This window comes from Lathyrus oleraceus, chromosome 3 (genome assembly GCF_024323335.1).
Source record: "Lathyrus oleraceus cultivar Zhongwan6 chromosome 3, CAAS_Psat_ZW6_1.0, whole genome shotgun sequence".
NCBI lineage: Eukaryota > Viridiplantae > Streptophyta > Magnoliopsida > Fabales > Fabaceae > Lathyrus > Lathyrus oleraceus.
The window spans coordinates 292,121,268-292,148,597 of record NC_066581.1 but is presented as its reverse complement, the minus strand read 5'-3'; positions in this window follow the sequence as shown (position 1 = coordinate 292,148,597).

Sequence of the window (27,330 nt, the reverse complement as noted above, 5' to 3'; positions counted from 1 at the left end):
GGACAAGGTTCAATGAGTTGAGTCTTATCGAAGAGAAGCGAATGGCAGCCGTTTGCTATGGGCAGTTGTATCAGAGTCGGATGAAGAGAGCCTTTGATCAGAAAGTGCGTCCTCGTTGTTTCCAAGTTGGAGATTTAGTTTTGAAAAGGATCCTTCCTCCTCAGACAGATCACAGGGGCAAGTGGACTCCTAACTATGATGGACCGTATATTGTCACCAAGGTTTTTGATGGTGGGGCTTTAATGCTTGCAACTATGGATGGTGAAAACTTCACTTCCCCTGTGAACTCAGACGCAGTTAAAAAATACTTCGCATAAAATAGACCCGCTGGACAGTAAAAAGAATAGTCCAGGCAAAAATGGGCATCCCGACGAACCAAGAAAATGAAAAGGTTCGGGCAAAAATTAGGGATTAAAAATGAAAAGATCGTACACCCGGTAAGTTGAAAACCTGAAAAGGCAACTTAGGCAAAAATGGGTATCCCGGTGGATTGAAAACCCGAAAAGGGCGATCCAGGCAAAAGTTAGGGATTAAGCGAATGACTGCGTTCTGAGTTAGTTCTGAATCTCATCTCGTGCCAATGACTGGAAATTTTTGAAGGATAGGAAACAGTCCAATCACTCTTTCAGAAAGCTGATCATCTGGAGGATCTTGAAGACGGGCAAGTCATAGCAGAATTGGAACCCAATAGAAATCCATTTCACATTGCCATTAGATTAATTTCTGTTTTTATCTATTGTAGCAATTACCTCTTTCCAGGGATTGCTTCTTAATGTAAATGCCTATTCAGAGGCCATTCAATCAATAAAATCATGTTATTCAGTATATCTCTGTTTTCATTTTCATTTTACTGTTTTGTTTGCAAAAATGACGTCCGAATTTTTGATAAACATTGCATCATGACACATAAGGGCTTTACAGGTACATGCTTAATAAACATTTAAAATTGTTGTAAATTTTAAGTGCTTTGGATCGTCTATTCAGAACAGATACCCTCGGGGCATTTCCTTAAAATTCCCTGCAGATGATCGTGAATATCTTCTCCAGTGAAGTCACCAACAGACAAATTCGGTGTCTTATCCCTGCAGAGCTGATCAGAGTGTTGGATTCCTTAATCCCCAGTAGGTTCTCACCACTGTACTTCCCCAAGCGGTTGTTTCAGATTATACACTCCCCAGTAGAGTTGACAGTGCCAGACTATATATCCTCAACGGAGTTGACAGTGCCAGACTGTATCTTCCCGGCAGAAGTGGCTGCTCCTTAGAGTTCGAGGCCAGATCGATAAGCCCAATGCCAGATCCATGGTTTCTTTCCTTGAAGCAGAATCTCGGTACCGTATCAGTGTTTGCTCCCCCTGCTGAGTCATCTCTCGCAAATCGTGGTTGCCAGAATCATTGTAGCTTTCCTCAGCAGCAGGCTTCCAATGCCATTCTTCCCACGATCAGAGTCTCGGTATGGCTAGTCATCTCCCTGCAGAGTTCATTGTGGTATGTATCTCCAGCAGCCTGGCCAGAGCCCAGAGGATGGTGATCATTTCCCCAGCAGATCCCCCTGCCTTAGCTTGGCATTCTACCCAGCATTTCGCATCCCTGCATGTAGAATCATATTGCATTGCATCCCTCCAAAACGCGTAGCATTTCCATTTTCATGGAGCATTACGCCATTGAAAAATTCAAACATACACATTGTAAGCATAAAACATTCTCGGTATCCCAAGTGATAAGCCAGAAGTTGTTTCCAGTACTCAGACTAAAGATTGTTCATGACTTACCTTTGTTATCCCCAGCAAGTGTTGTAACACCCTTCTGAAATACCCCAAAATTAAATTAAAACGTCAAAACATAAATCAGAGTAGATATGCAATTTAAGGGTGTCACACTTGACACTTCACACCGTTTTCCAAAATATCCTGTCATGCTCATTTGATTAATCAAAATAAAACATTTGCATAATTCGCAGCGGATAAAGTCTAACAACAATGCAAAACATGTAACACATTACATGTAAACTTGTTCAACAATCATCAATGAAAAACAAGTAAAACATCCCGTCCCGATGTTACATCTACCAGAGCATGACCCACTAAGGAACTACACTAGACTCCAAGGACTAGCTTCTACTCAATCACTACTCGTTACCTGAAACATAGTTGTAAGGGTGAGTTCCTCAATCGATATAATGAGCATTATAAAATATCATGTAATGCTAAGTAATTTAACACATTTCATCACTCTAATCAGATCATACATTCAGCAACGGCAACATCAACTAACATCATACTCAACACAACACAAAACACACGTATAATATTGGCATACATCCATTCATATTATACGCCATACATACATACATTATGCAATGAGACTCCATGCATGCGGTACCGACTATTCGTGAACATATAGTTCAACCTCAACGATCAAATCCAGATACGGCTACCAAGCTCACTAGTCCCACTCATTTGAGACCTAGTGACTCACTCACTAATTCCTCACCATGGGAATTAGCTACCACCCCAAGGGCTATGATATGCACGCTAACCACCTAGCATGCAAACATCAACAACAATCCACAATAACTCACTCACTAATCCCTCACCATGGGAATTAGCTACCACCATAAAGGCCACAATATGCACGCTAAATCAACTAGCATGCAAACATCAACAATCCGCAATGGACATATGCTCACACTCTAAGCCATAAACAGTCCATTCACAATTGCATACATAATAGATACATTCACAACATTATGCATACCATCATACATCATCAACATATTTACCACATAATCATATCATGTCATGCCACATAATCAATCACAGTATTAGCACACTCTACTAATACCTATACTGCTCAAAACAACGGAAAATGATCCCTACTCTATCATACATCAGCTAAATTACATTACTCAACTGAACAGCAAAAAAAAAACTGCACAACAACAGCTCAGAAAAATCACGATTCTGCCCATACGCGTATTGCCTAGTCCCATACGCGTATGGTTCATTCTCAGCCAATCCCATATGCGTATCACCTGTCTCATACGCGTATGCTACGCGTACCACTTCCCCATACGCGTACCAACAGAGACCAAACCACGTTCAAAACATCATCTTCCTCATCCATACGCGTATTGCCTAGTGCCATACGCGTACCAGACCATCTCATACGCGTATTGCCTAGTGCCATACGCGTATGACCAGAAACCAATTTTCCAGATCTGCTATGGTTTTCTCTGCTACGAGATTCTTCAGATCCAACCTCCCACAGTCCAATTTTACACAGTGTTCGTTCATATCATCTAACACGAATCATACCCTATTCAATTTCACAAATTCTAACATTATTACATCTAATTCCTACGAATTTCCTTCAATTATAATCCAAATTTCGTTCATCCAATATTTCACAAATTTCAGCATACATCATTCTAATCAGAGTCAAATCAATGGTTTATCACTACCCATTACATGTTAACCCATAATACCCATCAAACGACGATAAACCCCCTTTACCTGAGTTAATCCGGCAATCCTTTAGCTTCAAGCTCTTCCTCTCTTCAACCTCTGTTCTCTGGCTCTTTTTCCACTTTTCTGTCTCTTTTTCCTTTTCACGTGAAAATAACCCTTTTTACCAATTGGGACCTTTTCTAATTCCAACTTTTATTCCATTAATAATAATAATAATAATAATCCAATAATGATAATCCAATTATTTAATTAAATTAATAAACATTATATTAATTTAAATTAAATAATTATCCTTATTTCATCGGGGTGTTACAACTCTCCCCCACTAAAAGAGTTTTCGTCCTCGAAAACATACCTCAAGTGAATAACTCAGGATAAGACTCCTTCATCTGACTCTCAAGTTCCCAAGTCACATTGCCACCTGTTGGTCCTCCCCAGGCTACCTTTACCAAAGCAATCTCTTTACCCCGCAACTACTTCACCTCTCGATCCTCGATCCTCATAGGTGATGTTTCAACAGTCAGGTTATCTCTCACCTGTACATAATCTACTTGGACCACATGCGACATATCATGAATGTACCTCCGCAACTGAGACACATGAAAAACCTCATGTAAATTCGCAAGTGACGGCGATAAAGCGATACGATAGGCTACCTCTCCTATCCTCTCCAAAATCTGATAAGGACCAATAAATCGAGGTGTCAACTTCTTCGACTTCAAAGCTCGACCAACCCCAGTTATTGGAGTAACACGAAGAAACACATGATCTCCCTCTTGAAACTCAAGTGACTTCCTCCTCTTGTCGTGATAACTCTTCTGACGACTCTGAGCAATCCTCATCTTCTCCTGAATCATCTTAATCTTTTCCGTAGTTTGTTGAACAATCTCCGGTCCAACCACAGCACTCTCACCGGACTCATACCAACATAGAGGTGTCCGACATCTCCTACCATACAAAGCTTCAAACGGTGCCATTCCAATGCTCGAATGAAAACTATTGTTGTAGGTAAACTCAATCAAAGGTAAATAACAATCCCAAGCACCTCCCTTTTCCAAAACACAAGCCCTCAAAAGATCCTCCAGTGACTGAATCGTCCTCTCAGTCTGACCATCAGTCTGCGGATGATATGCAGAACTCAATCTCAGCTTAGTTCCCAAAGCCCTCTGCAAACCTTCCCAGAACTTCGATGTAAATCTAGGATCTCTATCCGAAACAATACTCGACGGAATACCATGCAAACTTACAATTTTCTCGATATACAACTCAGCTAATCTCTCTAACGGATAATCCATTCTGATCGGAATGAAATGAGCCGATTTTGTCAATCTGTCCACAATCACCTAAATGGCTTCAAAATTCTTACTTGTCCTCGGTAAACCAGAAACAAAATCCATACTGATACTATCCCACTTCCACTCTGGAATAGCCAACAGTTGCATTAGCCCAGACGGCTTCTGATGTTCAATCTTTGACTTCTGACAAGTCAAACAAGAATAAACAAAACTCGCAATTTCTCTTTTCATTCCCGGTCACCAAAATAACTTTTTCAAATCATGATACATCTTCGTAGCCCCAGGATGAATACTCAGGCCACTACGATGTCCTTCCTCAAGAATACTCTTCTTAAGTTCGGTAACATCCGGAATACACACCCGATTACCAAATTTCAAAACACCATTCTCATCAACTCTGAATTCACCACCTTGACCTTGATTCACTAGAGTCAACTTATCAACCAAAAGCATATCGGATTTCTGACCCTCTCTAATCTCATCCAGAATACCACTCGTTAACTTCAACATTCCCAATTTAACACTATTGTGAGTACTCTCACACACCAAACTCAAGTCTCTAAACTGCTCAATTAAATCAAATTCCTTAACCATTAACATAGACATATGCAATGATTTCCGACTCAATGCATCAGCCACTACGAGTGCTTTACCCGGATGGTAATTCAAACCAAAGTCATAATCCTTCAGAAACTCTAACCATCTCCTCTGTCTCATATTTAGCTCTTTCTGATCAAACAAATACTTTAAACTTTTATGGTCGCTGAAAACCTCGAATCTTGACCCGTACAAGTAATGCCTCCATAACTTCAGAACAAATACCACAGCTGCCAACTCTAAATCGTGTGTCGGATAGTTCCTCTCATGAATCTTCAGTTGTCTCGAAGCATAAGCTACAACCTGCTTATTCTGCATCAAAACACCACCCAAACCCAAAAATGAAGCATCACAGTAAACCTCAAATGGTTCCGACGGACTTGGTAATATCAGAATAGGAGCAGTAGTTAACCTTCTCTTTAACTCTTGGAAACCTTCTTCACATTTTGAGTCCCAAACAAACGCTTGTCCCTTTCTAGTCAACATCGTCAACGGTAACGCCAACTTAGAAAATCCCTCAATGAATTTCCTATAATAACCTGCAAGTCCAAGAAAACTCCTTATCTCAGAAACTGACTTCGGAGCTTCCCACTTAGATACCGCTTCTATCTTAGAAGGATCAACAGCAACACCACCTCTTGAAATCACATGACCAAGAAAACTAACCTCTTCTAACCAAAATTCACACTTAGACAGTTTAGCAAATAACTTCTTTTCTCGTAGAACTGCTAAAACCACTCTCAAATATTCAGCATGCTCTTCTTCAGATTTCGAATAACCAAAATATCGTCAATAAACACCACAACAAACTTGTCTAGGTACGGATGGAAAATCCTATTCATATACTCCATAAATACCCCAGGCGCATTAGTCACACCAAAAGGCATTACAGAATACTCATAATGTCCATACCTTGTTCTGAAAGCAGTCTTCTGAATATCCTCAGTTTTCACACGTATCTGATGATAACCCGATCTCAAATCTATTTTGCTGAACACACTCACACCAACCAACTGATCCATCAAATCATCAATCCTCGGCAAAGGATACCGATTCTTGATCGTCACTTTATTCAGTTGCCTGTAGTCCACACACAACCTCATAGTACCTTCTTTCTTCTTAACCAATAACACTGGTGCACCCCACGGTGACACACTCGGACGAATAAATTTCTTATCCAACAGGTCTTCCAACTGACTCTTCAATTCGGTTAACTCAACAGCAGACATACGGTACGGAGCCATCGATATCGGCCTAGTACCAGGTACCAAATCAATCGAGAACTCAACTTCACGCTCTGGTGGTAATTCATTCACTTCTTCAGGAAACACATCAGGAAAATCACACACCACGGCTAGATCGCAAATCACCAGTTTATCTTTAGCCTCCAAAGTTGCTAACAGCATAAACAACTCTGCCCCATCTGCTACTGCCTCATTCACCTGCCTTGCTGATAGAAACAAACTCTTTCCTTCCTCAATCTCAGGAAAGATCACCGTCTTATCAAAACAGTTGATATAAACTCGGTTAAACACCAACCAGTTCATACCCAGGATAACATCAATTTGCACTAGTGGAAGACACACGAGGTCCATCCCAAAGTCTCTACCAAAAATACTCAAAGGACAATTTAAACAAACTGAAGTAGTAGTCACTGAACCCTTCGCAGGAGTATCAATCACCATACTACCATGCATCTCAGATATCTCTAATTTAAGTTTCACAGCACAATCCAAAGATATAAAGGAATGAGTCGCACCTGTGTCAATAATAGCTACAAGAGGACAGCCATTAATATAACACGTACCTCGGATCAAACGATCATCTGCAGAAGTCTCAGAACCCGATAAAGCAAAGACCTTGCCTCCCGACTGGTTCTCTTTCTTCGGCTTAGGACACTGTGGACTGATATGACCCACCTCTCCACAGTTGAAGCAAGTCACAGTCTTCAACCGGCACTCTGCAGCCAAGTGACCACCTTTTCCACACTTGAAACACTTCTTCTCAGTACTGGTACACTCATGGATACGATGTCCAGCCTGACCACATCTGAAACACTTAGCAGGGGCACTGGAGTCTCCCCCACTAGGTCTCTTCATCCCACTCTGTCTCTGGAAACCCTTGCCAGCTGCATACGGTTTACCACGATCATTCTGATTCTTGCCTTTCCTATCAATCCACTGCTGATAGCTCTCCGCTCTGGCCTTGCTATCCTGTTCAAAAATCCTGCAACAGTCAACCAAGTCAGAAAACACTCTAATCCGCTGATACCCAATAGCCTGCTTCATCTCGGGACGTAACCCGTTCTCAAACTTCACACATTTTGAAAATTCCCCAGTAGCCTCATTATAGGGAGTGTAATACTTCGACAGCTCTGTGAACTTAGCAGCATACTCAGTAACAGACCGGTTGCCCTACTTCAATTCTAAGAACTCTATCTCTTTCTTTCCTCTGACATCCTCTGGAAAGTACTTCCTCAGGAATCTCTCTCTGAACACCGCCCAAGTGATCTCAGCACCCCCAGCAGCTTCCAACTCAGTGCGGGTAGCAACCCACCAATCATCTGCTTCTTCTGACAGCATATGCGTACCGAACCTGACCTTCTGGTTATCGGCACACTCAGTCACTCGGAAGATCCTCTCAATCTCCTTCAACCACTTCTGAGCACCATCTAGATCGTATGCTCCCTTGAACATTGGAGGATTGTTCTTCTGGAACTCACTCAGTTGACGAGCAGCTCCCAATCCCACAACATTCGGATTCCCTCCAAGTACTCCAGCTAGCATACCCAGAGCCTCAGCAATCGCAGCATCGTCTCTACCTCTTCCAGCCATTCTATTCTGAAAGTCCAACAAGCTAAAACGATAAGTACTGATAGGGTTACACAACACCTATCCCGTACAGGGGAACAGAATAATTACGACTCGACTCGACCGACTATGCTCTGATACCACTAATGTAACACCCTTCTGAAATACCCCAAAATTAAATTAAAACGTCAAAACATAAATCAGAGTAGATATGCAATTTAAGGGTGTCACACTTGACACTTCACACCGTTTTCCAAAATATCCTGTCATGCTCATTTGATTAATCAAAATAAAACATTTGCATAATTCGCAGCGGATAAAGTCTAACAACAATGCAAAACATGTAACACATTACATGTAAACTTGTTCAACAATCATCAATGAAAAACAAGTAAAACATCCCGTCCCGATGTTACATCTACCAGAGCATGACCCACTAAGGAACTACACTAGACTCCAAGGACTAGCTTCTACTCAATCACTGCTCGTTACCTGAAACATAGTTATAAGGGTGAGTTCCTCAATCGATATAATGAGCATTATAAAATATCATGTAATGCTAAGTAATTTAACACATTTCATCACTCTAATCAGATCATACATTCAGCAACGGCAACATCAACTAACATCATACTCAACACAACACAAAACACACTTATAATATTGGAATACATCCATTCATATTATACGCCATACATACATACATTATGCAATGAGACTCCATGCATGCGGTACCGACTATTCGTGAACATATAGTTCAACCTCACCGATCAAATCCAGATACGGCTACCAAGCTCACTAGTCCCACTCATTTGAGACCTAGTGACTCACTCACTAATTCCTCACCATGGGAATTAGCTACCACCCCAAGGGCTATGATATGCACGCTAACCACCTAGCATGCAAACATCAACAACAATCCACAATAACTCACTCACTAATTCCTCACCATGGGAATTAGCTACCACCATAAAGGCCACAATATGCACGCTAAATCAACTAGCATGCAAACATCAACAATCCGCAATGGACATATGCTCACACTCTAAGCCATAAACAGTCCATTCACAATTTCATACATAATAAATACATTCACAACATTATGCATACCATCATACATCATCAACATATTTACCACATAATGATATCATGTCATGCCACATAATCAATCACAGTATTAGCACACTCTACTAATACCTATACTGCTCAAAACAACGGGAAATGATCCCTACTCTATCATACATCAGCTAAATTACATTACTCAACTGAACAGCCAAAAAAAATTGCACAACAACAGCTCAGAAAAATCACGATTCTGCCCATACGCGTATTGCCTAGTCCCATACGCGTATGGCTCATTCTCAGCCAATCCCATACGCGTATCACCTGTCTCATACGCGTATGCTACGCGTACCACTTCCCCATACGCGTACCAACAGAGACCAAACCACGTTCAAAACATCATCTTCCTCATCCATACGCGTATTGCCTAGTGCCATACGCGTACCAGACCATCTCATACACGTATTGCCTAGTGCCATACGCGTATGACCAGCAACCAGTTTTCCAGATCTGCTATGGTTTTCTCTGCTACGAGATTCTTCAGATCCAACCTCCCACAGTCCAATTTTACACAGTGTTCGTTCATATCATCTAACACGAATCATACCCTATTCAATTTCACAAATTCTAACATTATTACATCTAATTCCTACGAATTTCCTTCAATTATAATCCAAATTTCGTTCATCCAATATTTCACAAATTTCAGCATACATCATTCTAATCAGAGTCAAATCAATGGTTTATCACTATCCATTACATGTTAACCCATAATACCCATCAAACGACGATAAACCCCCTTTACCTGAGTTAATCCGGCAATCCTTTAGCTTCGAGCTCTTCCTCTCTTCAACCCCTGTTCTCTGGCTCTTTTTCCACTTTTCTGTCTCTTTTTCCTTTTCACGTGAAAATAACCCTTTTTACCAATTGGGACCTTTTCTAATTCCAACTTTTATTCCATTAATAATAATAATAATAATAATCCAATAATGATAATCCAATTATTTAATTAAATTAATAAACATTATATTAATTTAAATTAAATAATTATCCTTATTTCATCGGGGTGTTACAAGTGTCATTGGCCCATGCGCCGCCTCTATTATCATTCCCTATTTCTGCCGATACCGACAGGCATGAGTTTTCCGGTATCCAGACCGAAGTGGCGTTCAGGCCAATTTTCCGATATTCAGGTCGAAGTGGCGTTCAGGCCAGTTTTCCGATATTCAGATCGAAGTGGTGTTCAGGCCAGTGTTCCGGTATCCAGACCGAAGTGGAATTCAGGCCAATTTTCCGATATTCAGATCGAAGTGGCGTTCAGGCCAGTGTTCCGGTATCCAGACCGAAGTGGCATTCAGGCCAGTTGTCCGATGTTCAGATCGAAGTGGCGTTCAGGCCAATTTTCCGGTATCCAGACTGAAGTGGCGTTCAGGCCAATCCTCCGATGTTCAGATCGAAGTGGCACTTAGGCCAGTTGTCCGATGCTCAGATCGAAGTGGCATTCAGGCTCGGTTTCCGATATTCAGATCGAAGTGGCATTCAGGCCAGTGTTCCGGTATCCACACCGAAGTGGCGTTCAGGCCAGTTGTCCGATGTTCAGATCGAAGAAGTTTCCGACGTCCAGGTCGACGCAACTTGTGCCATTCAAGCCAGCCTCTCGGTGTTCAGACCGATAGTAATAATCTCATATCTCCCGATGTTCAGATCGAAGTCATTTCCAGTATTCAGACTGATGAGCGGCATTCAGACCATGGTTATTTCTGTGTTACCATTTATTTTGGTATCCAGGTTAGCTTTCTTTTTCGGTATTCGGACTGACTCTCACCGTACCAGACGGATTCTTCTTTCAAGGAATTGTTACTTCATTTCACTTCAGTGCAAATTTTCGGGCTTTTATTGTATTCAATCCCTCGATACCTCGAAAGTGCGAAAGCCGCAGCTATCTTCTTTTCGGGTCCCCAGTTGATTGAATAGGGGCAGCTGTAACACCCCAAAATTTTCCCTCCCCATTCATGCATTCATTTTTTAGGCCATTTAGTGTTTCATATTACATTGCATCGCGTCAATCAGAATTAGCTCCAAGAAGCTCGGACATCATCCAGGACACTTTGTGAGTTTTATTCAAATGATCAGTCAACACAAGGAAAAGACTTGAGGTACTACCAACAGGCCAGATGAGGCCTATTCATCGTGCAAATCGCCAAGCTGGAAGAAGCGAGAATCTGCTGCTGAGCTGTCATGCTCGCTAGACGAGCAGATGCTTCGCCTAGCGAAGAGTATTGTCATGCTCGCTAGGCGAGCAAATCCTTCGCTAGGCGAAGGACGCGCATTTCAGAAAATATCAGAAAGTTTTGGGCCTGAGCTGTCCTCATTCAAAGCCCACAAGCTGTGAAATTTGGCCTATAAATACCGGAGTAGTCAATGAAATAAAGCGGAACACTGGCTGAACAGAAAAGACCAGAGACTGGAGAAAGAGACCTAGGAACTACTCTGCAGCAACCTTCAGGCAGCTCTGAGAAGTTCACTCCGCCTCACACGAACCCTAGTGCTACTTTGCAGATCCGGCCGCACCATTCAATCCTAATCAGTCTCTCTCATCAGGTATGCCTTTGTTCCTACTACTTTACGCCTCGAATTTGAATATTGTGAATATATGAGGTAACATCTGGTTTTGCCCACGGGTTTATATTTGTGTATGAATATGTATAACAATATCTTGAATGTTTTAATCATTTTCGTTTATGAGTTTGATACCACAGGGTTTCGGATCATAGAGATCGAACTGTTATCAAGGAGGAATCCAAAACCCGCAGGCCTTCGCTAGCCGCTTCGCTAGGCGAGCCTGTAGCGAAGCTTCGCTAAGCCTTCGCTAGGCGAAGCAGTCGCGAACGTGACAGTATCTGCTTTTCGTTCTGTTTTGTTCTAACCTGTTTTTGGTGTTGCCATGCCATTGTTTTCCCGGGATTTCATCTTGTTTGTCTAACCTTTTTGTCGAGTTTTTGTGAGGACTCATGCATTCTTGCAGGGATACCATTCAGAGGTTTATTCTTATTACTCTTATTGACTGATTTTCTTTGATGGTCTAGCTGGAGAGATCTCAGGGTTTCTTGCCCCTTTAACAGCTATAACTTCGGATCTTTATCCGTGTGGTAATCTTTTCCCTTTCTCGTACTTTATCGCTTTCTTAGCTGGAAGACCTCGATAGGAGGCAATGTTTGAGCCCCTTGGTGGCATTTTACTTTGAGATACATGTTTTGTGTTTGTATTCGTATCCCCACAGGTAGCGCGGTTCCTTCGTCAAGGACTGCCTGTTTGCCCTCGAGCATCCCAAACCCTAAAAACCCATAACACACGTTTACTCCTTCTACTATAGGCGAGTAAGTCTCCAAAGGTCGAGCATCCGGTAGATTGCGTAGTAACGTTGTTCGTCCAAAACCCAATCCATAACCCCGTAGTTAGCCGAACTACGGCCCGCTCTGATTCTCATTCCAGATGAGATACGTAGGCATAAGACGCGATGTCTTAGCGAGCACACTAACCCAACCCATAGGTCAGCCGAGCTACGAAGACTCTGATTCTCATATTCAGATGAGATACGTATGCAGTGGATGCGACATCCACGCGAGTCATTTCTCTTAACCTTTTTAGTAAATAAACACATTAGCTAAACCCACACCCTTTAGACAAGAACTACAAAAGTGGATCCCGTAGAGTACTACGGATGCATAGGGGTGCTAATACCTTCCCTTCGCATAACCGACTCCCGAACCCAAGATTTGGTTGCGAGACCCCGTCTTGTCCTTTCCTTTTTCCAGGTTTACTTCGAGCGTTTCCTTTCCCTCCTTTGGGATGAATAACGCACGGTTGGGACTCTTTTGTCATTTTCTTTCGCCGGTTGTTTTTTTCGCGCACTGTATTTTTAAGGTTGTGACACCTCCCTATGGGGTTATGAGTTCAGAAGCAAAGATAGTACAAAGATCTTGGACGGCGTTTGTAGAAGCTGGTCTACAACGTTGTACTCACTGTTCTTGATGAGCCTCAGCATCTCATCACAGTCTTCATTCACCATGCCACTAGGGCCAACAGAAGAAGCAGGAGTCTTTTGTACAGAGGAGGGTTTGGCAACAAGTGCCGGATTCGGAACATTCACCGCAGTCCCAACCAGACGCTCAGTAGAATCAGAAACAACATGAGGCTTCGGTGGTGCAGAAAACACACGACCACTCCGGGTCAACCCGCTCACATCAGCAATATTAACCATATAAGTTGAAGGCAAAGGCACTTCCTTCCCATCTTCCACAACAACTGGACTGTAACGAAAGGGAATCGCTTTATCTGAAGCATAAGGCACAGGGCCTGCAGGTTTGATCACCAAAGAAGGAGAGACCTTCGCCTTGCTACCATCATAACGGATGACAACAGGCTCAGGAATCTTGAACACAGGAGAAATCACATTCACCTCTGGTTCGTCTTCATCAACATTTCTATTTTGAAGAATCTCAATGGTACCATCATCTAGCAGCTCTTGAAGCTCTCTGCGCACCTGGCAGCAACCCAATCTATTGACGAAACAGATACGACATTTGTCATGGTCGTGTTCCATATGACTGTAATCACACAGCAGACGATGCAACTCAACCAATGACTGTCGAATATGGCTTACATATTTGACCTTATATTTGCCAGGGCAACCCTGGACCATGTTAACCGACTTCCCATGCTCGGGCAATGGGTTCTTCGTAACATTTGGGTCTGAGTCCTCAAAGCTCAGAATGCCGCATCTCATAAGGTCTTGCACCTTAGTCTTCAATGGATAGCAATTTTCTATATTGTGACCGGGAGCACCGGAATGATAAACACAATGCTGGTCGGGCTTGTACCACCACTGCGGGTTGGCAAGCACAGCCGGAGGATCCCTCGGGGTAATCAGTTTCCGCTCTATTAAAGAGGGATATAGCTCAGCGTATGACATGGGAATAGGATCGAAAGTGATCTTTTTCCTATCATAATTCAAATTAGCCTGATTACTGTTGTTGCGAGGCTGGTAAGCCTGTTGCTGTGGGCGATGTCGCTGTTGATACTGAGGTTGTTGCTGATTATGCTGATTGTTGTCTCTGAAGACAGGTGCTATATGAGCCACCTGATGCTGATTGCTGGCATGACGCACAGGCTTCCTCTTGGTAGAGGGTCTTCTGGGTTTAGCATGGGATTGCACAGCATGTGCCTCCCCATCTTTCTTCTTAAACGCCCCATATCGTTTAGAAGAGTTTTCATCCTTAGTCAAACATCCTTCCCGGACTCCTTCCTCCAATCGCATCCCCATGTTCACCATTTCGGTGAAATCAGAGGGAGCACTAGCGACCATCCGCTCATAATAAAATGAACTAAGAGTTTTCAGAAAAATCTTAGTCATTTCCTTCTCTTCCAGCGGAGGAGTAATCTGAGCTGCCAGCTCTCGCCACCTCTGGGCGTACTCCTTGAATGTCTCTTTGTCCTTCTGGGACATGGCTCTGAGTTGATCACGGTCAGGAGCCATATCCACATTATATTTATATTGCTTGACGAAGGCTTCGCCAAGATCGTTGAAGGAACGGATGTTTGCACTATCAAGGCTCATATACCAACGAAGAGCTGCACCAGACAAACTATCCTGAAAATAATGAATCAGCAACTGATCATTATCTGTTTGAGTAGACATTTTCCTGGCATACATAACCAGGTGACTGAGCGGGCAGGTGTTCCCCTTATACTTCTCAAAGTCAGGGACTTTGAATTTGACAGGTATCTTAACACCGGGAACCAAGCATAGTTCAGCAGCAGACTTGCCGAACAAATCTTTCCCTCGGAGGGTCTTCAATTCCTTGCGAAGCTCAAGAAATTGGTCGTTCATAGCTTCCATCTTTTCATTAACATCTGGGCCCTCAGACGGCTCAGAATGATAGATGGTGTCGTCTACCCTGGGAATGGTATGCACGACAGGAGGAGGCATTGCAAGGACCGGGCTAGATGCCGGCATGTAAGCAAATGTAGGAGCTGGAATATCAGGCATAAAACCTGGAGGCATACCCCAAGGAAACCCGGCTGGCATGGCATTTGGCATGAAATGGGCACTAGCAGTTGGCACAAATGAAGAAACCACTTCAGATATAACAGTTCTCTGGGGAGGCGTTGCAGGAGGTGGGGATGGTTGATTCTGAGCAGCTAAGAATTGCTCCATCATAGCGCTCAATCTGGCGACCTCTTCTATCAGCTCACGGTTCTCTTGTTCAAGTTGATCCATCACTCTTGCAGAATTAGCTCGGGTGTAGTACCGATGAGTCAGATTGTCTTTAAAATAAATGAAGAGCACAGAGTTAGGCCAAAGACAAGAAGACCAGAAGAACCTGATTATGCAAAATGACGCATGCAATGCTTGTGCATATGCTTTGTTTTTTTTTCATTTTTATTTCAAGGAACTTTTAGGGTTTTATTTGCAAATTTTGAAATTTTAAAGCATTTAATCGCATATGGAAAAATATCTCATCAAATATATTCGAGACAAAGAAGTACAACATTGTTGATTATTACAAGGGAAAAGGAAAATAAACATCCTATGGATCCCTAGAAGCTCGAGATGCTGGAAGACGAGATACACAAAGCCTCTTGATCTCTCTCTCATATGCTGCTTCCATATCCGCTTTCTCCTTGGCAAGTCGATCATACTTCCTCTTCCAGAATTTGGAAGACTGAGGAAGCAGAGAAGTCCAGGTATCATTCGGATCATCTATCACCTGATGCTCGAGGAATTCGATCAGAGCGTCCTTCTCCTTAAGCTGTTGAAGCAACTCTTCTCTTTCACGGATCCAGGCACGTGAAAGGTCTTCGTCTCTCAACTCCTCTACGCCTTGGTTAGGGAGGGTTGAAGGCCCAGCCACAACCAACGGTGTAGGTCTCGGATAATCATATGGCATAAGATACTCTGATGCTCTCTGTCTGACCCAAGAAGTATACGGCTCCAAAGCTATGCAGTTCTTCGGACCCAACTCATTCCTACCCTTCTTATGAATCTTGCACCAAGCGCGGACCATCCTGGCTTTCAGGCCTTGGGGATCTTTACCCTCCTGAAAGAATACACCTTCTAACAGAATGTTATGAGGTTTATCCTTTAAAGGGAACCCAAGTTGACGACGTGCTAAGATAGGGTTGTAGCTGATCCCACCATATGTACCAAGAAGAGGCACATTAGGGAATTCACCACAATAATCAATGATCTGAACTGTATCATACACGCGATCATACCAAGAGATATCATCATTAGTGAGAGACATAAGTCTCGTAGACCACCGTAGACATCCCTTGTTCTCCTTGAAAGCAACCGTCTGCGATAAGTGAGAAATAAACCACTTATACAACAGAGGCAAACAACACACAATAGCTCATCCACCCTTTGCATTCCTCAGATGCAAAGAGAAATAGGCATCAGCCAACAGAGTAGGAACAGGATTAAGAACAGAAAAGATCCTAATGGCGTTCACATCCACAAATTTGTCGATGTTGGGGAATAATACCAAACCATAGATGAGCAGCACGAATATGGCCTCAAAGGCATCCTCACTCATGGCCTTCCCATAAACGGTAGCTTGAGCGATGAGGAAATCAGAAGGAAGACCCTGAATTCCACCTTTGGTGGTCATATGCGTCTCGATAAGGGATTCATCTATGTGCAACAAGTCTGCAATCTCTCGAGAAGTCGGAATACTCTCTAATCCACTGAACGACACCTGATCCAGAATCGGGATACCCACAAGATGAGCATACTCCTCAAGCGTAGGCAACAGCTGAAAGTCCGGAAAAGAGAAGCAATGATACAAAGGATCATAGAACTGCGCCAAAGTACTCATCAACCCTTCATCAAACTGAGTAGTCAACAGAGGCAGAAGCTTCCCATAACGAGCTTTGAAACCCAAGGGATCTAATACATAAGATGTCAGATTCCTTAACTCTTTCAGATCGGGCTGTCGAAAGTTGTACTTCTTTGTATGCCTTTTTGGTCTTTCCATGTCTGAAAATTTTGCAAATAAAACCCTTTAAGTTCCTTGAAAATTTTCTGATTTTTTGATGACATGAATGCAGATGAATGCATGGATGTATGAATGTAGCAATCACACTCAAGGATCAAGCAAGGCACACCAGACAAAGGCCATGGGAAAGCTCATAGTATCCTTAATATCAATCATCCATTTTGGTGGATTATGGTTTTCACCTTATCAACACCCAAGTTCCATTGATATTAAGGATACATGAACCGGCTCAATCATCCTTAATATCAACCATCCATTTTGGTGGATTATGGTTTACACCTTATCAACACCCAAGTTCCATTGATATTAAGGATGTCTGAACGACTCAACCATGAATCACGGGTTTGTTGCGAGTCACGAGCATGGAGTCTCGGTTAAGAACCACCCAAAGGGAGTGTACTAGGGTTTAAACCTGCCGAACATGTTCTATAAAAGGTTCCCATAGTCATCATCCCATCTTTCGAATATTATCGGAGGAACGAATACTCGTATTCCAAAAATATTCTCAAGAGAGACTCTTATGAGTGTAGTATCACGTAACAATCGCATCAGATCTTACATCTGAACGACCTCCGCACTACGTCCTAAAAATAGGCCAAGATGGGCTTGGTAAACTAAGGTCCTTGGCTTCTAAGGCACATGATTGAAAGAATAATGCCTAACCACAAATAACTTGTGTGACATTATTAATCCAACATGACCTCCACCAAGTGAATGGACTTGCAAGTCAACTTGCTAAGGAATACTCCACACAAGTCGAAAAGACTATGCCATTCTCCTATCCTAAAGTGCACTCGAGTTCGGGTATAGAACTCATCTCACAGAGACCACCAAGCAAACATCAATTGTATATCAAGCATTCAAACATTACAATCAATATAGTAATCCCAAATTGTACAAAAATATGTCATATAACAGATAAACAATATCATTCAACAAGGGTGAAAAGTAGGCAAAACCACCAAGGAAGTATTCCCCAGCAGAGTCGCCACTTTTCTGTAGCGGTGTATTCGTCACTTTATGATTTATTGATTAAATCAAAAGCAAAGCATACAAAGAATCGAGTCGCCACCGCACTTTTATTTATCCAAAGGAATGGCTAAAAAGCGAACAAAAGCCTAAGAAGTTTTACACATAGAAAACTAATGAAAAGATCAGAGATCTGGGTAAGGGGTTAATTACGCAATGGGAAGGTGTTAGGCACCCAAAACGTCCTAGGTACTCCTAGGGAGCCCTTTTCACAACTTGTTGTACGAAATGTTATTTGTTTATGAAATATTTATTGTGCAAACATTGATTCAAAGGATAAGAGAAAGAATATACAAGTTATTATTTTTGTGTTTGAACGGATGAACCCGTTGCCTACGTACCTTTCCATGGAAGGTAAGGATCAAAACGCTGTAGTTCGGCTAAAAGATTTCCAAAATATGAGTGGATTGATTTTTAAAACAAAAGCCCTAAGGTCTTTCGTTATCCACGGGAGAAAACTCAACCTTATACAAACAACAAGTCCACCATGTGAGAAAAGCTTCAACTTGCTAGTGAGGGGTTAACCCTATAATAAGCAAGGAAGTCTTACAATTCAATCACTAAGGACAAAAGGTGAGATTAACATCAACCAACTAGGATAAATCAAACCTATGGCTAATGTATGAAAACTTATCAAGAATGGACAAAGCCACAAAACAATTGAATGAGTGAAATTAACCAATTAGGATTTGTTCACAAAATAAAATGGTCAAGATATGATTAGAATTCAATTTAAAAGAAGTATTATGAAAATGAAGTTTGAAAAATCAAAGGCCTAAGGCCTAGGTTTCTAATTTGAAAAGAAATGAAGATGTTTGCACAATAGTTTTCTTGCTTTGGGTTAACATGCAAATGGAGGTTTAAAGAAACAAAAGGTGGGAGGGTGAGGAAGTAAAACTTCTTAGATGTTCACCTCTTGATATCATATGTAGATGATTCAAGTGATTCCTTTTGAATAGGCAACAATGCAAATAACAGATGAACAAAACAAATGGATACCGGATGCCAATCAATGGGCTTATACCAATCTCCCAAAACAAAAATGGATACCGGATGCCAATCAATGGACTTATACCAATCTCCTAAAGCAAAAAGCAAACATGGATACCAGATTCCAATCAATGGACTTATACTAGTCTCCTAAAACAAAGAAAACATGATACCAGATACCAATCAATGGACTTATACTAGTCTCACAAAACAAAATAACAAGGATACCAGATGCCAATCAATGGACTTATACTAGTCTCCTACCATATCATAGGAACAACTGCCAAGTAATGGACTTATGCTTGCCTCCTCCATGGACAAAACAAAATGTTACAAAAAAAATTTATGAAATGATATACAAGTGATGATGACAAATGTACAAAGGCACACTCAAGCAAATATGCACAGATGAGTCAAGTAAGCAACAAACAAGTCAATTAGCACACACTATATATAATCACATAGGCTCAAGCAAGGTTAGGCTTTACAACCAACTGGAATGAGGTATTTTGAGCTTTTAACCCTAACATTGAGAGTTAGGGTGAAGCAGATGAAATGGAGATGAGGGGTGTGCCTCATAGCTCTTATCCCTGGTCAGGGAGAGCTTTGATCAATGGAAGGTGTGGGAGTTCAGAAAGTTGGAACTCTTCTCCACAAATAGACTCTATAAGATCTTGGGTTATTATTCACCATGCATCAACACATGGCGTGAGCAAGGTGAATGACACACTGAGTAGCAGGAGATGGATTACACATCTCTTTTATCTGCCAATTGCCTCATAAGAGGACTTTTCCTGCTTGGCACAAAAATTAAACAATCACAAGCATTGCCTCTTAAGGAGGACTTCAGACAGGTGCCTACCAATAACAGTAGGTCTTCCAGACTACATGAAGATGAGAAATCATACCTAAGTGGTTAAGCAACCAAGCAAAAGCAAAGTTCAAATGAACTTAAAGCAACTTAGGTATCTGTGGAAACAACTAAGCAAATCAGTATAAAACTCAGACAATCAGACAACAGTCAATAAGCAACAGACAATCTCAATATACAAAAGGTGTAAGCCAAAGGCAAACACAAATGAGTGAGCATCAACCTACAAAACACACAATGTTAGAAATCACAAGCAAACATCAATATTCACATCATGAAGCATCACCAATTATGGAGCTTGAATGCTTAACCTGAAATCAAAGCTCAAACATAAGCCACAAACCACTAGGTCAAAGCCTAGGGTCAAAGATGGAGAAAAAATTTAAAACAGGATCTGAAATTTAACATGAATCAACTTCAATCACATCTTGACACATTCCAAAAGGTCTCATATCAAAATCAATTACCAAAAGCATTTCATGACCAATTGAAGTTCAAGGCAATTTTAAAGCTCAAATGTGATCAACATGAATGAAAAATTCAAATCAAAACAGAAATGATTCAAATAAATCTGGAAAAAATTCATGCATATTCAAGACATCTAACATGATCAACATACAAAATATCAGGGGCATTGGACATCATTTGGCATGGCAAACGCATCATACAAGTTGAACATCAAAAGGTGTGACACAAATTGTCACACCAAGTTAGCACAATCATAAAACAGAAATGGATCACAGGAAAAATACCAAATCAACACCAAAATGTCAAGTAATGAGTCTAGTTATAGCATGCAAAATTTCACATTCATTGGATAAGAAACAAGCATTTCACAACATGATAACCAAGGCAAGGTCAAATAAGGACACATGTTCAATCATTCTAGCACAAAAAATTATCCAGCCAAGCACAACTTGTGAAATCATAATGATAAAAAACTAGAGAGAACAGGGATTACAATGCAAAAAACCAGGTATTTTTTGGATGAGTTTTCAAATTGATATGAATTTTCTAAGATGAGAAAAAATTTAAAAAAACATGTGAAGCATAGTATATGGAAAAGGAGGGAAAATGGATAAAATGTGAAGGCATTTGAATAATTGCTGCAGCGGGGAATCGAATCCGGTTAACATTTAAATGTGAAACGCGCCAAGCAATGAAACGCGGCGTTTCATTTATTGACGTGGCCGGTCAATGCTTGCGTGTGCCAATCAAACGTATGTGAGCCAATGGAAGTGCTGTGTGGACGCACACGTGGACCAGTACATGTCAATCCCTAAATTAACACATGCAAACAAGAAAACTGTTTCCAAAAGGATCAAAAGCGTGGCCATAGGCAAGATCTTCAACTTCTTCCTCGTGAAGAAGATGAACAGTAGCATGTTCATGCAATTCCAGAAAAAATTGTTCCAGAAATCAAAATCAAGCACACAAACATGTTGTACATTCAAAGGAGATCACGAATCCATGCATAGCTAAGCTTAATTCCAGGTATCAAGATCAAATCGAACCAAACAACATTCATACATGAAACTTTAACCTAGCCTAACTCAGTCAATATTGCATGAAAATTCATGGTTCAAAGCTCAGAATAACCAGCATAAAGAGATCTACAACAACATCATAATAGATTTCAAAATTAAGAGATTCGATTTGTGACCTCTTGAAGTGTAGATTTGGATTTGGCTTGATTCAAGGCTGGTGATAACTCCAATGTTTCTCTATGATTCTTGTATAGATGATTGGAGGAGAGATTGAAGCTCAATTGCACTTGCATTCAACAAAATTTGAAATCACCATGGATGTTCTAAGCTTCGAGCATGCTTCAATGTGGCTCCAATTGCTTCAATTCCATGTGCAATTCTACTCCAAAATGCCTCAGGATCAAGAATCAACCAATAGAATGTGCTCTTGTTTGAAGAAATTGCAAAAAGATTTGAGAGAAAAGTTTTGAGAATTTGGATCTAGATCTGAAAAATGAATGTTAATCCCTGAAAACATTTAGGTTTTTCTTTATATATGCCTTGCTAATTATGTTTAAATCATGCTTAAGCCAAATGCTAATGAGATTAATCAAGTTTTAAGGTGTATGTGCAAATTGGTTTTTCACCTCTATGCATGGAATGCATGTGTGAACAGTACACGAATTCCCTTCATTTTCACCTAAAAATCCAATTTTGGAACCAATGGTGATGGCAAAAAGTTCAAACCATGCACCAAATTTGAATTTTGAGATTTCCCTCCAAAAAGCCAATGAATTAACAAGTGCTCATGTGATGACAATTCATGTAATGTGATGCATGATTTGGAAATTAGAGGTCATGAGGAGAATTTAGCAAAAAGAACCACTCATTTTGGAGCTTTGGTTGAAAAGTTATGCTCATTTGAAGTTCCATGCATACTTTGCCATGTTTTGATCATATCTCCTTAACCACACATGCGAAATTGATGATCTTGGACTTTTTGGAAATGGGAGAGAAAGATATACAACTTTCATGTTCAACAAAATTTCATTTGAAGCTTTCTTGATGATGTAATATTAAGTTGAAGTTGGTCCAAAATCTTTCCATTTTTGGAAAGTTCAAATTATAGGTCACTTGCTATTTTTGGAAATTCTTGACCTGACTTCAAATTCTTCAATGTGAATGTTTGAAATATCAAATGAGACTTGTTTGAACATGAATGAGGTATTTCTAATCACTTCCCACCTCCAAATCCACAGTTGACTTTGCAGTTGACTTTCTAAGTCTTCAGTTGACTGGGAATGTTCTGATGAAATTCAAGCCTCTACCACTCGGGATTTTGCTTCAAAATGACATCATAGCTCATATGAACTCTTGTGAATGATTGCGGGGTCCAAATCTCAAGAATGACCACCATCTATTGCTCAATGAATGCCTTTGAATTGCCTTGACCTGTTAATGCTTCATCTGCAAGACAAAGGTTAGATGACATATTTTTGTACTTTTGGTTAGTGATTGAAAGAAAAGCAATGATATACAAATGCAATGAATGCTTGGTGATCAAGAAACTCTCTCAAAAGATGACCCACCCCACAGGGAAGGAAGCAAGGTGTCCAATGATCCTTGAGGCAATGAAATGTTATGATATGAGGCCATGAGGGATCTTAGGGACAAAATTGGGGTCTTACACCATGTCAAAAGAAAAGAGAAAGGCCTTGTATGGACTTTAGGTTTTTTGCTTGACCAATAACCAACCTATCTTGGATACAAAACACCTCACTAGATCTTGGATCAAGTTGAGTTTGGTTTGGATCAAAGAAGTTTAAACCTCTCATTTGTCAAGACTAACCATAAGACATTAACTCATTGGCCAAAAATAAAAAGAAAAGGGATGAAGATGAAATGGATGGAAAGAGAAATAAAGTATCAAACTCAATTGGTTAAATGTGAACCAAGTTATCATCAATCAATGTCAAACAGAAGAGAAATGAAGATTACAAGTCAACGAGTCAAACATAATTTTTTGGTATTTTTTGAATTAAAATAAAATAAACAAAATATGGTCAAACCTCAAATTCAATTCAAATCAACTTCAACAAGTCCAATTAAATTCTCATAGGACTAACATAGTCAAACAAGCTTTGACAAATTTTCTCAATAATTTTTGAAATCAGAAACTATTTAAAAACAATTTAAAACTATAAAAAATAACATAATATGAATTAAAATCTCAAATAAATCTCAAATCAAATGAGAAATTGATGAGACTATTTTTCACTGGCTTATCATGATCCATATGTGTTAGGAAAATATTTTTGGATTTTTCAAATATCAAAAAGCATTTTAAAATGAATTAAAACTAAAAAAAACCAAATAATTACAAAAAATATTAAATGAAGTCACAAAAATAATTAAAATTCAAAATATGAAACTAGATTTTTCAAGATTTTTTTTGGCATTGGACTCATATTTTTGTGACTTCAAATAAAATATTTATGAATTTTTAAAAATAAAAGGAATTAAATGAAATTAACAGAAAATAAGAAAAATAGGAAAAATGCGCAGCCACAGGATCACTTCATTAATTGACGTGGCAAGGCATCAAGGGCTCAGAGGCGCGGTCACATGGTGTACTGGAGTCAAATGCGCAGCACAAAGATTTAAAATAAATCAATACATTGGACGTGTGAGATTATAACATAGCAGCATGATCCAATGGCTCTGAAGCAATCACGTGGGGATGGTGGTGGAAACCATCATCTTCTTCGACGATCTAACCAGTTCCGGCCACCACGCGCAGGAAAACAAAGTGTAATGAAAATAAAAAAAGAGGACATCAAAATGAAGCTGGGGTGATGTACATCACCCCTGTAACCATGGATCATCCTCACAGTTCCTATTTAGAGAGAAACATGAGCTTGAAGATCATGGTGCATGAACTGAAATGACACGATTTGCAAAATTAAGACCACCAGCCTCAAACATGAGGACTTCAGAAAACCATACAAACCAAAGAGATTCACATTATATTGCAAGATCTAGATCAAGAAAGTTTGGTGTTCTACCTCTGAAATAGAGCTTCAAACATCACGAATTCTCCAAGCTCTTGATCTACTTTTGCCCTGGAAGTGCGATGGTGACGCTAGGTTAAGCAATTGAGCTTTGAAAATCAACTAATGATGTTGAAATTCAAGTTTGAAAAAGAGAAAGAAAACTGAAAATTCCTTTAGTGAGGGTTTGCATTTTAATTCAGCAGCAATTCAGATCTCCACTTGGTTACCATTTTAATGAGAATGCACACTTATTTATAGCTGGAATGTGATGCAAGGCAATGCTTCCCTCGTGTAAATGAAGTTTGAATCCTCCTTGCATGGGCCTGTACAGGCGCATGTAAGGCCCAATAATGGGTGGCACATAATGCTGATACCTCATGGAAGTGAATTGGACGTGCAATTGTGATGGAAATAGCTTGCACATGAAGTTACAAAGTGAAATGCAAAAATGAACATAAACATGCAGCTCTTCGAAACTCCCACATGGAAAGTCCAAAAAATTAATGTTAGTAATGTTTAGGAAGACCTTGAAATAAGGAACAAAATTCATGTTGGGAAAAAATTTATTTGGCAATTGGAAATTTATGACAACTGACTGTGAAAGTTTGGGTACAAAACATGTTTAAGTCACCTTTGAAAATTTTCAACAAAATCAAGCCTCTTCAGGCCCTTCTATTTCAATGATGCAAGCCTCAAATCGAAAAACCTCCAACATCAAAGTTGTAGATCTTTTCAAGCTGATAAATATAGACTTAGATTTTGCATCATTTGGATTTTCATGCGAAGGTTATGGGCACTTGAAGTTGGGCATTTTTCAAATTCAATGACTTAGGTCCAAAGTGACCTATAATGTTTTGTATAATCACATGTGTTTCTTTTAGGATTGTGAAATTTTGTCCAACATAAAATTTGAAGCAGACACCTCAAGATTTCCAATGCATTTGGTCTCACCTCAAAATCATAAAAATTAAGGAAGTTAGGTCCTTGGGAAGTTGACCCAAAATTAGGGTTTCAGTTAAAATGACTTATAATGTTTTTAAATGAATGATGACCTTCCAAGTTTCAAATGGATTTTTGATGAACATGAAAGTTGTTCATATGGTTCTTAGGAATAAGTTTTCTCATGGGGTCGTCTTCATGTGACAAACACATCACAAGTTATGTCCCAGTGATCCTCAGTTTAGTCAGATGACTTGACTGGTCAACTTCTCAAGGCCAAACTTCAAATATTGATGAATGAATGATTGAGGATACTCAAATAAGCTCATATATGCATAAAATAATGAATTAAAGAACTTCCCTTGGTTAAATTTGATCATAGGTTGAGGTTGCTTCATGAGCAAGGCACAGTCAATGCATAGTTGAATTAGGGTTTCCTTGGGAAACAATCCTCAAGTCTTTTGGGTTATCTTGATCAAATTGGAAAATTTAGATACTTGGGAGACATATATGATGATTAGGATCTTGGTGGACCATCGTCATGTTTTTTCTCATCTTCATCTAGCCACTTCATTGAGCTTAGGAGCCTCCTAGGAGTATAGGAGCACATGATCACTTGAGCTTCAAAACAAAAGAGTTAGTGACATATTTTTGTACTTTTGGTTAGTAAACAAATAAGAAAAGAAATAATATACAATACAAGCATGCTTGGTGATCTCAAACCAACTCACACAAGTCCCACCCCTAGGGTTAAGGAGCCACACATGCTACGATCCTTGAGGAAATGCATTGAGCAAATGATATGTTGCCATGAGGGATCTTAGGGTCAAAATTAGGGTCTTACACTATTGCATAACTTTTCATTGTGCATGGAAAATGTCTTAGAATCATATTTTTCATTTTCAAACTGGGTAAATCAATTTACCTATAAGGGAAATCGATTTACCCTTGAAGCTTACATATTTTTTAAAAGCAAAAATTAATTTTTTCACTTAGGTAAATCGATTTACCACTTAGGGAAATCGATTTACCACTGGAGCATTACATTTCCAGAAGTAAAATTTTAAGTTTTTTAACTAGGTAAATCGATTTACCTCATAGGGAAATCAATTTACCACTGAAAGATTTTGAAAAAAATTTAACGTTGCAACAGGGTAATCATTTTACCCATTATGTAAATTGATTTACCACTGTGCATTTCTGAAAAATCAATGGTTGTTGATACACCTCTTCATGCACCATTTCATGGAATCTTTTCATTACATCTTTGACAATTGTTCATGATTCTTTCAGAACATTACCATGTTTCATTTGAGGTGTTATGTGCATATAAATACATGATCTTTCAAATTAAAATTTCACCTCTTCCAATCAATCTCTTAGAATTTTCAGAATTCACACTTATTGTTTTAAATCTTCATTCAAGATTTTTCTGCATATTTTCATATCATTCGAAACAGTAAATTCTTGAGCAATCTAATATCTTTATGTTATGAATTATTTTCAATGGAAGAGAAGATCAAGCAAATTGATATATCACTTTGAGTGATCATTATGCTACAAACTTTACATTCAATCCATTGTTGTAATCCATATCTTATTTTTAGAAATGTTGAAAAATAAGATTGTGTGTTTTGTAAACACCTTGCTGTCCAGGATTGTTGGAAGCAAGAGAGTTGAGTTTGAGAG